The sequence below is a fragment of the Prunus persica genome, chromosome G1 (assembly GCF_000346465.2).
Source record: "Prunus persica cultivar Lovell chromosome G1, Prunus_persica_NCBIv2, whole genome shotgun sequence".
NCBI lineage: Eukaryota > Viridiplantae > Streptophyta > Magnoliopsida > Rosales > Rosaceae > Prunus > Prunus persica.
This window is the reverse complement of record NC_034009.1, coordinates 40,375,330-40,389,253: the sequence shown is the minus strand read 5'-3', so window position 1 is coordinate 40,389,253 and position 13,924 is coordinate 40,375,330. Positions and strand designations below refer to the sequence as shown.

The following is a 13,924-nucleotide window of genomic DNA, read 5'->3' as shown; positions in this document are numbered from 1 at the left end:
AATCTTAAACGCAGAGATAAGAAAACCTGGACGAAGTCAAGTATGAATTGCTTCTCCCACTATTCTGCTGAGTGAATGCTTGCCAAGATCCTCATCCTTTCAACATGGCTCTTAAAACATCTACTGGCACAGCTTTATTAAGTGGATATCTGACCATAGACTTTGTATATTTGTAATCTATCTTGAGATGCCTCTCCTTGATCTTTTCTTTAACCATCAAGAAAATGCTTGGTACCTGCAGATCTTTTATTATTTCTTTAGAATAAAACTGCAACTGTTCCTTGACTCCTTTCAATAAACTGCCCCTTCATCCAACAAGAATACATAACTAGAGGTCGACGCACTTCAAACTATCTGGACATCCTGCAAAAATCTTTAGTTCTCTTGTAAACCAGCATGTTACTCTTCGCCTTTTGCAGATACCTAAAACACTTTCTTTACTGCATTCCAATGAGCGTTTCCAACATTGGACCGGAATTTACTTAACACACTGATGACAAATGCCAAGTCTGGCCTATTACAAACTTGTGCATACATAAGACTACCAAAAATTATCAAATAAGAAAATTCTTTCTGTGAATATCATTCAGTGGTCAAGGGATAAAACTTTATGCATAAACTGTGATGTTAGCAACTGTAATACCACTAATTACGTCCTACATTCACAAGAAATCTTTAAAGCAATTAACAAATCATATTAATTCCTATTTAAAAGCTTGAAATTCTCTATTGTTTCATTGTTGAAACCTTGAAGAGAATCTTGAACCAATTCAGTTAGCCAAACATTCCGACTGGTTTCCAAAATTGAAGTTTCGTATTAAAATTTCTTTATCCTGTGTAAATCCTTTAAGCAAATCAGAAACAATCCTTATGACATTAGAAGAATTGTAAGTTATATATATAACATAAAAAACAAATAAGAAACTGATCTCCCATTGATCTGCTATATCATAACCTTAATAGCAATGTAACTTTTTCTTCTTTTATCTTTTCTTGTACAAGCATAAAATCATGTCTGAAAGCTTAGTAACGATCACAACCTTAGGACATCTATATTAACTTTAATTTTTAATACCTTCAAGTTCCTTTATGAAAAATATGAACATGATAACTAGACATACTTGTTCTATATGTTCATACAAAAAAATAATCTTAACCATATTAATACTGTAAAATATACCAAAACCAAAATCACTCAAAACTGCAATTAACCTTAGGCTATGGCTTCACTTTGAATTTCTTAATTTGATGCATACTTTAAATTTCAACTAAATAGCTAGAAAACCAAAACAAAACGTGGAAAACTGTTGTAAAAAAAACTTCATGAGCATGCAAAATGTGCTGTAATTAACTTAAGGCTATAGCTCAACCTTTTGGTGAGTAAAACTTTATGATCTTACAAACTAGGGTAGTGGCTCAACTTGAAAAACTTTTGGTGAATGAAACTTAATGAGCTTGTAAAATAGGGCAGTGAGTGTGAAGTCCAAAAACTATACATCATTTCTCCCACTTGGACAAAACACTCACTACTTGGTTACTCTTGAACTGAATACACCAAAACCTTGTAACTTTATAACTTTAAAACATGATAGTTATTAATTAGTATATTTTGATAAGATAATATCATACCACTTTTAAGATGTACTAATTTAAATAATTCACAAATTTCTTTATTAGTTTGATTAACGTCAAATTACTTAGAATCAAACTAGAGACATAAAACTTCACATAACAGAAATTTAGAGTCTTTTTATGTCTATCAATTTTATAAATCCACCAAAAATTCAATTTTTAACAAATTTACATGAAATCAGTGTCTAAAGAAAACTTAGAAAGTCTACTTTATCATGTAATTTTATCATGAACTAATTCAACACAAGAAATATCCAAACAGACATCATATCTTTAGATTTCAAAACTGAAAACTGAACAAAAATTATGAGAACTGACATGTACCTTAAGTGCTTTTGAAATACTTATGTGTCCAAACTGTATGTACTCTATACCACTTGAAAACTAAACCAAATAAGTCAGTGTTCTTTAAACATAAAGCAATATGATATTCTTAAAAACTGATGAACTGATGTTCTTTAACAAGGTGAGTTGTCATGTAAAAGCTCAAGTTTCTTTTAGGCTATCATTTAAAACATCTTTATTCCCACAACTGTATGTATGCTATATTCTCACTTTTGAGGAGAACACAACTTGTTTATAAAAACTAGATCACAAGACTAAACCACAACATGTCTTATCTTGTGCCATTATGAATTGAACCATACTAGTCCTCATTTGAGAGGAAAACTTCATAATGCAATTTTGATAATTTAGCCTTGAATATTTAAGATGTTGTATTTGAAGAAGTGCTTTGGCAATTCAACCAATACAAAATCTTTCTTTAAACATGATCACTGAAACTTTAATTAAATCTGTAGGGAAATTTAACTTTGATGGCATGTAGGTGCTCATCTCATATTTTATTTTCTATAGTGATGAAATTATCTTTCTTTACGATATGAAAATAAATTCTGTAACAAGTGCTCTTGCTACAACACCCAAAAAAACAAAGCTATATGCTACTTCAATCTTTAGAATCAAGCCAATTCATTTATACACCCTGTTAGACAGCTTTAATCCTCCTTAATTTCTATTCCTTATAGTTTTTCTGAAATCAATTATTTTAGATGCACAGCCCTAACAGTTTAAGACTTTTCCTTGTATGTTTTTCAGGTTATATACTTTATATTCCTTTTACTAGAGTTGCATTAAAGCATATCAGAATTTCCAGATTCATTATAACTGATTAATAACCAAAACTTAATTATAAACATGCTGAAAAGAAATTCCAGCATATATCAAGCCCTGTAATTCAATGTATATATTATTAAGGTGTACAGCCGCGCGGCTATCCTTTTTAAATATAATATTTAAGGGGTTTAGCCGCGCGGCTATATGTTTTAAATAAATTATTTAAACAGTATCGCCGGGCGGCTATACTATTTATTTATTTAAAAAACAGAGGACCCGCCTAGGCGGCCGATTTTTCGAAAACTTGAATGGCGTTTTTCTTAGATTTCTTTTTAAATATATTATTTAAGGAGTGTAGCCGGGCGGCTATACATATTTAAAGAGTATAGCCGCGCGGCTATACTATTTATTATAAATAAAAAAAAGGACCCGCCTAGCCCGCCTAGGCGGCAGATTTTTCGAAAACTTGAATGGCGTTTCTTTTTTCATAACTTCGACTCCAGTTCTTCAGTTAACTACATCTAGAATATTGGTTTTGATCATTATTTCATCTATTTCAATCACGTTTCTGGTGACTTTGGATGTAAGTATCTGACAATGATCTCAACTCCTTCCCATCTGGAATCTGCAACAATTTGCTTCTCTATTTTTCCCACCCAGCAGCACCCCACACAAAAATCTGCAGGGCCAAAATGACTCACATTAGAGTAGAAGCCATGTCTGAAAGTAATTGTAGTTTCCAATATGCATCAGCACGAGAAGAAACTATAGTACATTCAGAGTGTTCGAGAAGGCAAGGCTAGTGACTCTTTTGGTGTGACCCTCAAGCTTCATTGTAACTTGAAAAATATATAAATCAAGTCAATGACAAACTTTTCTGGTTTGCTTCATCACAACATCGAGCATGAATTTATTTATTTTTACAAGAACAAACAAACTACCTCTTCTGAGTGGAGATTGTATATTACAATGGCGGAATTATCCATGCCAATAGCAACTATACTGTCATCTCGGGGGTGAAAAGCAAGACATGTTGCCGCAGGTGGCGGTGGCATGAGTTTCTTCTACGCAACTGATTTTTAAATATATTATTTCAAGAGTATAGCCGCGCGGCTATACTATTTATAAAATAAAATAAAAAAGACCCGCCTAGCCCGCCTAGGCGGCCGATTTTTGGAAAACTTGAATGGCGTTTTTTTTAAAGATTTCCTTTTTCCTGGCGGGTCTGGCATCTCTGCAAATCAGTCTGCATTTTTACACAACAGATTTTTTGAGTACAATGAGTTAGATCATGAGAAATTTGCAAACAGAACCTAAACATATTGACAAACAAGATTTGGGAAGTTTTGGCTGGGAAAAGAAAATTTCAAGAATAGCATTTGTGTTCGGTTTACCTTAAATGTTGTCATGTCAAAATGGTGATCATCCCTCCTGTCGCTGATATGAGATATGAATCATTCTTGGACAAATCAAAGCAGGGCATAGCCTTTTCAAGGCTGGTGCTGGGAAGGTCATTGTTCATCAGCTCTAAGCCAATCCTTGGTTTTCATAAATTAGGGTGAACTTCGGGAGTTTGGGTAATCACTACAATTTTTGAGAGTATTCAAAGTGGATTTGGGTAATCACTACAATTTTTTTTAGTATCCATTTTGGGTCCGTATTGCCTGAATGGTGAAGTAATTGGCAATTCTGGTAGGTTGGTGCCACAGGAAAAGCCCCGAAGGATGTCATTGTTGTTGGTATCGGTGGCAGCTTCTTAGGTCCTCCTCAAAAAAAAAAAAAAAAAAAGGAGGTATAGCCGACCGGCTATACTCTTTAAATATATTATTTATGGAGTACAGCCGCTCGGCTATATCCTTTAAATATATTATTTAAAGAGTATAGCCGGGCGGCTATACTATTTATTTATTTTTTATAAAAAAGGACCCGCCTAGCCCGCCTAGGCGGCCCATTTTTCGAAAACTTGAATGGCGTGTTTTTTTTTAAAGATTTCTTTTTTCCTGGCGGGTCTGGCATCCCTGCAAATACATCAAGCTAGGGTTTTAGCGACTCATGTTTATCAACAACGTTAAGGTTAGCTCTTCCTCTTCCCAACAATTCAAACCCTAGAAGCTGAGAAATTGCAATTGAAAATCAGTATTTTCCATTTTCTGTTTTGGTTTATGTTAGTTTGGTTGACAGGAACAAATATTCTCTTACCTGATTATTCAGTTTCATGTTTCTTTTGTTGTATTGATTAGTTTAGTTACAAACTGAGTTGGTCTGGTTAACTGACCGAAAAGGAGTATGCTGCTTTCCGGGGCTCCAATTGTTGAGTCATCTCTTCTTTTGAATTTTTCCCTTTTTGTCAATTCTCAGTAATGTAATCTGGGTGAAATGCAGCTTTTGGATCCATAAGATGGGCAAAAAGATTAAATCAAAAACTCCCAGAGAGATGCAAGATAATACAGCTGCTGCAGAAGAGGAAAACCCCTCATCTTCGGCCAAAAAATTGCTGAATCATTGGTTGAGATTCAGTTCAGGTTTACCATATATTTTGGTTTTAATTTATGTTTCAATTACTGGGCATATGAAGTCTCATCTGATCCTACTTTCTGCAACAGGAACACTTGGAGAGCAATGAGGGTGATCCCGAGTTACTTGTTTACATTCCGTGAGTATTCACAATTTTGTTGTTTTATGTTTTATCTTCAGGACATGAGTTAAAGAATGAATAAACATGAAATGGATGGGTACAGGGAGATCCATTGGTTGACTAGTTGTACCTGTTTTTCCATATTTTCATTCAGTTTCATTGGTAACATGTTTCGTTAGATCTCCTTAGTCGGATCAGTATGAGTTTGAGTATGGGATTCAACCTTCCTAAGTAGCATCTCCAGGTTCACCTAAAACAAACATAACAGGCTGATGGGATACTGTTGGACTACTCGGCCTGAAACCTTGGAAATTGGCAGAGGTGGGGTTGGCCCATTCGTAACTAGTGTCTTGTGGGGGGGAGGGATTGGGTGAATATAGTGTTTTCTAATTAATGTTGTCTATGCCACAATGCAGGCTGCATCCCTCAAAGAAAAGATTAACTGAACGTTTGGTGGAGAGCATGTACGTTTCAAGTTTATCTTCCTTCGGTCGAGTATTATGTGGATAAATATGGAATTAAAATGCTAATTTGAACACTTTTTATCTGCAATTAGCGAGAAGTGTTTCCTTTAAAAAATATATATATATATATATATATATATTTCTGATCTGGGGGAAGGGATTACAATTTGGGACCTCTTCCAACAAAGTGGAGAGAACTAACAGTTGAACAATAGCTAGTTGGTGTCTCCTATTTAAAATTAGGATGCCCAAATTGCTGACCTTTTAACTGTCTGAAATCACAAAAACTTATATTTGATAGCTTTATAGGATTTATGGTAAAGATGGACCGGCTTATTTCTGAAACCATGTTCATGTGATTCTTTTGCATTCTGTTTTTCTTTTTCTGGGTGGTGCCTTCAGATTAACAGCTCAGAAAATAGATCAGTGCTTCATGTAGCTCTTCATGCTCCAAGGGATGCAGTTATACAGAGTGATGGGAAAAATGTGGTCCCAGATGTTTGGGAAGTTCTGTAAAAGATCCAAAAGTTTTCTGAGAGTATTCGAAGTGGATTTTGGGTAATCACTACAATTTTTTTTAGTATCCATTTTGGGTCCATGTTGCCTGAATTGTGAAGTAATTGGCAATTCTGGTAGGTTGGTGCCACAGGAAAAGCCCTGAAGGATGTCATTCCATCTTGTCAAGTTATAACTCTATTTTGCAGTCTTGTTTACTATTTAGTGTGAGTTTCCTTGTGAAAATGATTAAGCTTGCTTTGCGATAAACTTTGGGCTATACTTTTTAAATACAGCCGCCCGGCTATACTGTTTAAATATATTTTTAATGAGTCAACCCGCCCGGCTATACTGTTTAAATATATTATTTAAGGAGTATAGCCGCCCGGCCATACGTTTTAAATATATTATCTCAAGAGTATAGCCGCACGGCCATACTATTTATATATTAAAAAAAGGGGACCCGCCTAGCCCGCCTAGGCGGCCAATTTTTCAAAAACTTGAATGGCGTTGATTTTTTGGATTTCGTTTTTCCTGGCGGGTCTGGCATCCCTGCAAATACATCAAGCTAGGGTTTTAGCGACTATATTGAAGACATCAAATCAGGTTGAGAAGAAAAATGTGAGGGGGAAGAAATTTTTTGAAGAATTAAACTTAGTTTACCTAGACTGCAAAATGGTTTTTTTATAATTCCTCATAACTTCGACTACGGTTCTTCCATGAACTGCATCTAGAATATTGGTTTTGATCATTATTTTCATCCCTTTCAATCATATTTCAATGCATTCAGATGCTGAAGAACTGCTCAACGATCATAAAGATCAATTTTCTCCGATATGAGCAGTTGAGTCAGTGCAAAACTATGAGAACAGCAGCGTAAGTTATGCATCTCGGGCAGCAAAGGTAGATGCTTGAAGATGTATTCTCCTTTGAGACATCCAGTAATTTAATTCTCGTCAAATTGACTGTAATGTTTAACTCCAGTAAATATGCATTTCATGAACCCTCATAGGGTTCCCCTGCTTGTAGGTTGACATTAAGAATGGATGCCCTTTGATTTATTATTAGTTGCAGATCAGATCATGTATTGGGTTATCTTTAATTTCTCTTAGAGATTCAATCCCACTCGAGCCTAAACTTGTAACTAGTGATCCCGATCAATCGTCTCCACTCTTTTCTTCTTTGTCTTCTATAATTTTTGGCTTGGCCAGAATGAAATTGTGAAAGAGAGATTGGTGAGTTTTGGCTCAAAAATGACTGTTGAAATGTGGTCAAGATAATCGTAGATAGAGACCAAGTGCGCAAGAAAGAATAGTTGAAACTTAAAAGAAATAATATCTGCAAATTTTCCAATCAACTTCAGAATTTATTTTGTTGAGGATCCATAACATTATTGATTTTAGATTTATAAAATTTGCTGCCGCAAATGCCTAAACTACATAGCATACATTATCTAGAGATGAGTTATTATTATGTTTAGGCCTATATTTGTTATAAAAATTATAGTTTTCCTTTTCTATAAAGCCAAATACAAAACATTTATATTATAAATAACATATAAACAAATTGGAAAACTTTTAAGGTACCATGAAATTGAAGAAAAACAAATTAATAGGTAAGTAAAAGCAAAATAAGTTATAAGTAAGAAGGTGAATTTGGTACGGTGAAGCACGTCAAAGACGATGTCCTAAAGCCTTTGTAGCCTCCTTACGTGCGGAAATTGACAGTCTACAAGATCCGCTATGAGTACGTTCATAGATTGATATAGGTATCCAAGTCACATAACCATTGCCAAATAAATAATATACAGTAGAAAATATATATAAAAGTAGAAAATGAGAGAATTAGTTTGTGGTGGTGATTGTGGTATGTGATATTCTGATGGTGTATTGTGGTTATTCAAATGTGAATTGGTCAACCTTTGGCTAATTATTTTGGTCTTCACCCTCTGAGGCCTCAAATGGGTGAATTGGTTTCTCAAATATCGTGTCAATGGGGTCTGACACTTACCGCCCCTCCTAACTCTGCATTTTCCAGGTATTTGTGACAATATTTTTGCTATTTCTTCTTTTCAAGATCTTGATGCAGGTGATTTGTTAGTTTGGATGCCATCCTCCTCTAGAAACCTCTCTGCTAAGGATGCTTATGAATTCACATGGCCTAAGTTTGCTTAGGTTCCCTGATGTAAGTTAATTTGGAAACCTTTTATTGAGCCCCGAAAAACATTTTTAGTATGGAAAGTTATGCATGGTAAGCTTCTCACCGAGGATTTTCTTCAAAAGAGTGGTACCTTGCTTCTATGTGCTTATTTTGCAGGATGGCTTCGGAGAATATTAATTCTTTATTTTTTTGACGGCCCCTTTACTTGTTCCATCTGGAGTTCTATGTTTACTTTTTTGGTGTGCACTTTACTCCAGGGCCTCTAGCAATTGTTCTTTCGGCCAGCTCCTCTGGTCATTTTAGCCTCCAACTCATGGATATGTGGCTTCTTATGTTTGGAACTACTATGTGGCTAATTTGGAATTTAAGGAATAAGTTGCAGTTTGAGGAGAAGGTTTCTACAGTTTCTTGTGCTTGTCGTACCATTATTAATCATGTGTCTGCTCTAGTACTTTGGCCAAGGGTTATATGTCGAATAGGGTGCTTGACTTGTGTACTATTTGTTCCTTTGGGGTGCCTTGTCGACCCAGCCCCAATCCCAAAATTATTGAGGTTACGTGGCATCCCTCTGCTTTGGGTCCGTCAAAATTAATACTGATGACACTCGCAAAAGTGACTCTAGTAAAGCAGGTAGTGGTGGTGGGTTTTCGAGATTATCATGGTTGTGTACTTGGGGCATTTTGCTCCAATTTAGATGTCTCTAGTGCAGTACATGCTGAAGTTTTAGCTGTCATCAAGGCCATTAAGCTTGCTTGGCTTCATGCTTGGCATAAAGTATGGATTGAAACTGATTCGTTATTAGTTACTCAATTCTTTCGGTATCCTCATTTGGTCCCTTGGCGCCTACGGGTTGATTGGCTGAATTGCTTGCATCGTCTCCAGCACATGTTGTTTAAGATTTCTCATATATTTCGCGAGGGTAATCATGGAGCTGCAGCGTTGGCAGATCACGGTGCTCTGGACTCTGGTTGCACATGTTGGGACACTGCACCTTCATTTATTTTGTCCTTTTATCATCGAGACTAGCTCGGCATGCCCAGTTACCATTTTACTTAGTCTCATTTTGTTTACTCTTTCAGAGTTTTGGTTCCTTGTTGGGCCTACATGTTGTTATACCTTCATGTCACTGTCTTTCTTTTTTGCAGGGTTTTGGTTTGGTCCCCCCTACTGTTCTTGTTTTCTTCATATATGTTTCTTTTCTATGAATAAAATTATGATCAAGGGGGCCGGCGGAATGTGTTGGTCCCTTCTTTGAGGAATGTGCATCTGATGACCGATATTGAGGATCTAATCTCGCCTAATCCCTTATTCTATCTAAAAAATAGAATACTACCACCTCTTACTACTATACCCATACATCTTTGTTTGAAATTGTTGTTCTGGTTGGCAAAGAGATTGGAAGATCACCATCTTGCATTTTTTTTACAACAAGTAAGAAATAATCTTAGCCTCTCACATTATTCTTTCATGGTTAGTAAAATACGGAAAGGGAAAAATACGTACTTGATTTATTCGGAAATTTTTTGGCAAGTTACAACTAAAAAGTTCGACCACTATATAATATATTTTAATATTTTAATATATATTATTTTTATTCAATAATATGTGAAAATTTTGTGTGTATTATTTTTACTCAATGGCAGGGGTTCGAAACCCGTTGGAAGCACTTTGTGGCTAGGGACAAGCCGAACCTCAAACAGGAATTAATCTCACTTTTCGGGTATGGGGATACCTTGTGGTATTTACCAAAGAAAAATAATTGTAAAAACACATGTATTAAACATGAAAAACATTTACGCAATGTTTGCTTTAAAAAAAATATATATGTGTTTTACTAAGTCTTTAAGACGTGTATGGAAAACAGAAGTATTACTAAAAAAAATACATACTTATGTATATAATACAAGTATTAAATGGGAAAATACTAAATTCTTTATATGAGTAATAAGTAAAAATTCAAAGGGAGACAATAGAGACTCGGGTAATGGCTTAATAATAATGGATAATGCTCTAAACTATTCTTATCGATAAAGGAAAATCAAGGAAAAATTTGTTTTAAAAAAAGGGGTACAGCCGCTCTGCTAGCCCTTTTTTTATTAAAATTAAAAAAAAAAAATTTAAAAGGACCCGCCTAGCCCTCCTGGGCGGCCCATTTTTCAAAAACTTGAATCGCGTTTTTTTTTTTTTTTGGATTCCTTTTTTCTTGGTGGGTCTGGCATCTCTGCAAATACATCAAGCTAGGGTTTTAACGACTCACTCTTTCTCACCGTTTATCAACAACGTAAAGGTGAGCTCTTCGCAACAATTCACTCGCCGTTTATCATTGCGGATTTGCTTTCTTTTAGCTCCTTCATTTTAGGAACTACCTGATTGGAACAATGAGATTGTCTGTGTTTATGAGTTTATTTCAGTGGCATAGTTCTTGAAGGAGGGATGCATTGATCTGTTAAAGACATGTAGAGAAGCATTTTGTATTTGATACGGCACATAGGATTTTAGGACATGGCATGCTTTTGCTTATGCTTTCAAATTTTTTTTATTTTTTTAAATTTTTATAGCAATCTGTATTCTGTGTGTTTGGTTGTAGTTGTGGTGGTTGAAGAAACATAGCCCATATTCAGGGACTATGTTAGATGCATTCTGTGTGTAAATATTTGGTTGTGGTCTTGGTAGTTGGGTTAAAGGATTAGATGCGTTCTGTAAAAATCCACTAACATGGCCCATAAAGAGTGGCAGTATTCCATTTCTGATACATATTTGCGGCATATATATATATTTATCAGAGGATCGATCATTCGGGTCTAAGGAGGGTATTCTAATAATTTGTTTTCCTCTGTGTGCAGCCTTGCAAAACGTTGATCCTATTGATGTTGCCAGAAATATTGCAGGGTTAAACCCAGAAACTACCCTCGACACTGATGCAGGCACCAAGTTAAAGTTGTACCCATTCTTGTTGGTGCTCTTAAGGCTGAAAGTGAAGCCATGTATGGACAGTTGCTTGGCAAATGTATGGATGATCCACAAAATTTCTTCTCGGTGTCGTCGGATTTTCATCATTGGGGGTCTCGGTACCATTCATGGTTTGCTAGATTTTAGTCCTTGTTAGCTAACATGAGTGTTGTCCAAAATGCCATTGTCTATCTACATATGCATTCTGGGATTCTCTCTCTCTCTCTCTCTCTCTCTCTCTCTCTCTCTCTCTCTCTCTCACACACACACACACACACACACACACACACACAAACGACTTTTATTGCATTGCTTGGCTTCGACTTAATTTTACTTCGTGAATGCTATTTCATGGTTATATTCACTGCTCTGTTACATGATATTTGCATGTTTTGCTAATTCTGTTCCCTGGCCATGGTTTCTCAACATATGACTGAAATTGAACTGATACTTGTTAACCATGCCTGATCTTGTTATTCTCTCTCAGATTTAATTACACGCACTATGACAAGAAACATGGGGCCACACACAAATCTATTGTGGCTTCGGACAGGATTGGAATGCATATAATAGAAACTGGAAATCCAGATGCATTCTAAGAGTATCTGTTGGAGTTTGATAACACCATTTGTGGGCGCCACCCAATTAGTGTTTTTCTGCATGTGAGTACCTTAAGTATTGGCTTCAGTGTCTTAAAGGGAAGAAGTTCAAATATTGTTCCTTAAATTTGGCAAAGAAAATACTACATATTATAACTGATGTGAGAATATGACACCCTAGGATGAAACAGGGTAAAAGCCTGAAAAATTAGGGAGGCGATTTTTACCTGTTTGAGGATTATATTCTTCTTTTCAGCTGGAAAGGCTATGCCTATCAATGAAAAACACCAGTTACATTCATGGTTCAATGACCTTTATACTACTGTGTCTGGATTGTGGAGACAAATTTAAGGCATTTGCTAACAAACATGTGAGGGATGCAGCTATCATAAGTAGCAGCAAATATAATGAAAGGAACCTAAAGATATCCTTGTTATTTCTATTTCATATTGACATGGAGGCATCAAATCAGGTTGAGGGGAATAATGCGAGGGTCATCTTTTGAAGAATTAAACTTTGTTTACCTAGACAGCAAACTTTTTCATTGCCCATAAGTTTGACTCCAGCTCTTCAGTTAACTGCATCTAGAATATTGGTTTTGATCATTATTTCATCCCTTTCAATCATATTTCAATGCATTCAGATGTTGAAGAACTGTTCAACGAGCATAAAGATCAATTTTCTCCGATATGAGCAGTCGAGTCAGTGCAAAACTATGAGGGACAGCAGCGTAAGTTATGCATCTGCAGCGGCAAAGGTAGATGCTTGAAGATGTATTCTCCTTTGAGACATTAAGCAAGTTAATTTTCATCAAATTGACTGTAATGTTTAACTCAAGTAAATATGCATTTCATGAACCCTCATAGGGTTCCTCCTACTTGTAAGTTGTAGATTGCCACTAATAATGGATAACCTCCGATTTCTTATATTTAGTTGCAGATCAGATCATGTATTGGTTATCTTTAATTTTTCTTAGAGATTCAATCCCACTTGAGCCCAAACTTATAACTACTGATCCCTATCAATCGTCGAGATTGGTGAGTTTTGGCTCAAGTGACAAGGTTGAAATAATGTGATCAAGATCATCTGGACTCAATCTCGACCCATCAGAATTGTGTAATAATCCAGTTAATATACATACAAAAAAGTGGCTCTTGGAGAGTGGTGGCAAAGCGAAATAAAAGTTGCACTCCATCCTTGACAGAGTTTAGGGTATAGAGCTTAGATTTTAAGTGCACTCCATTCTTGACAGAGTTGATATGTTAGGGTATTGAGCTTAGATTTTAAGTTTTAATTCTCAAGTTTCCGGCCATGTTCCAAAACCCGGGAGTGAACCTAGGGCTTAGGTGAGAAACGGGTGTCAATCGAAATTTACACTAGTCGCGATTGGTCAACGACGCTGATTGGCAGCCAGGCACATCCGTTCCATAAGAAAGAATGAACCTTGCGCAGGAAAATTTTAAAAAAGAAAAAGAAAAAAGGGTATAGCCGGCCGACTATACTGTTTAAATATATTATTTAAGGAGTCTAGCCGCCCGGCTATACTATTTATTATAATTAAAAAAAAGAAACCGTCTAGCCTGCCTAGGCTGCTGATTTTTCGAAAACTTGACTTTGGGTCCATATTGTCTGAATTGTGAAGCAATTGGCAGTTCTAGTAGGTTGATGCCACAGGAAAAGCCCTGAAGGATGTCATTGCTGTTGGTATCGGTGGCAGCTTCTTTGGTCCTCTTCAAACAGGTCTTCTTTAAAAAAAAAAGGGGGGATTAGCCGGCCGGCTATACTCTATAAATATATTATTTAGGAGGTACAACCAGCCGGCTATACCCTTTAAATATATTATTTAAGGAGTACAGCCGCCCGGCTCTCCGTTGGCA

At 36.0% G+C, this 13,924-nt stretch overlaps 1 long non-coding RNA gene and 1 pseudogene across 2 annotated transcripts; both read left to right on the top strand.

The window, feature by feature from the left end:
- Nucleotides 4,639-6,634, top strand: LOC109949008. 2 transcript variants are annotated; one of them, XR_002271501.1, is made up of 5 exons: nucleotides 4,639-4,818; nucleotides 5,128-5,267; nucleotides 5,349-5,398; nucleotides 5,797-5,844; nucleotides 6,247-6,634. It is a non-coding gene; the product is annotated as an uncharacterized LOC109949008 (long non-coding RNA). The 2 variants fall into 2 exon arrangements; XR_002271500.1 differs by having other exon boundaries at nucleotides 5,797-6,634.
- LOC109949005 lies at nucleotides 11,419-12,975 on the top strand (annotated as a pseudogene).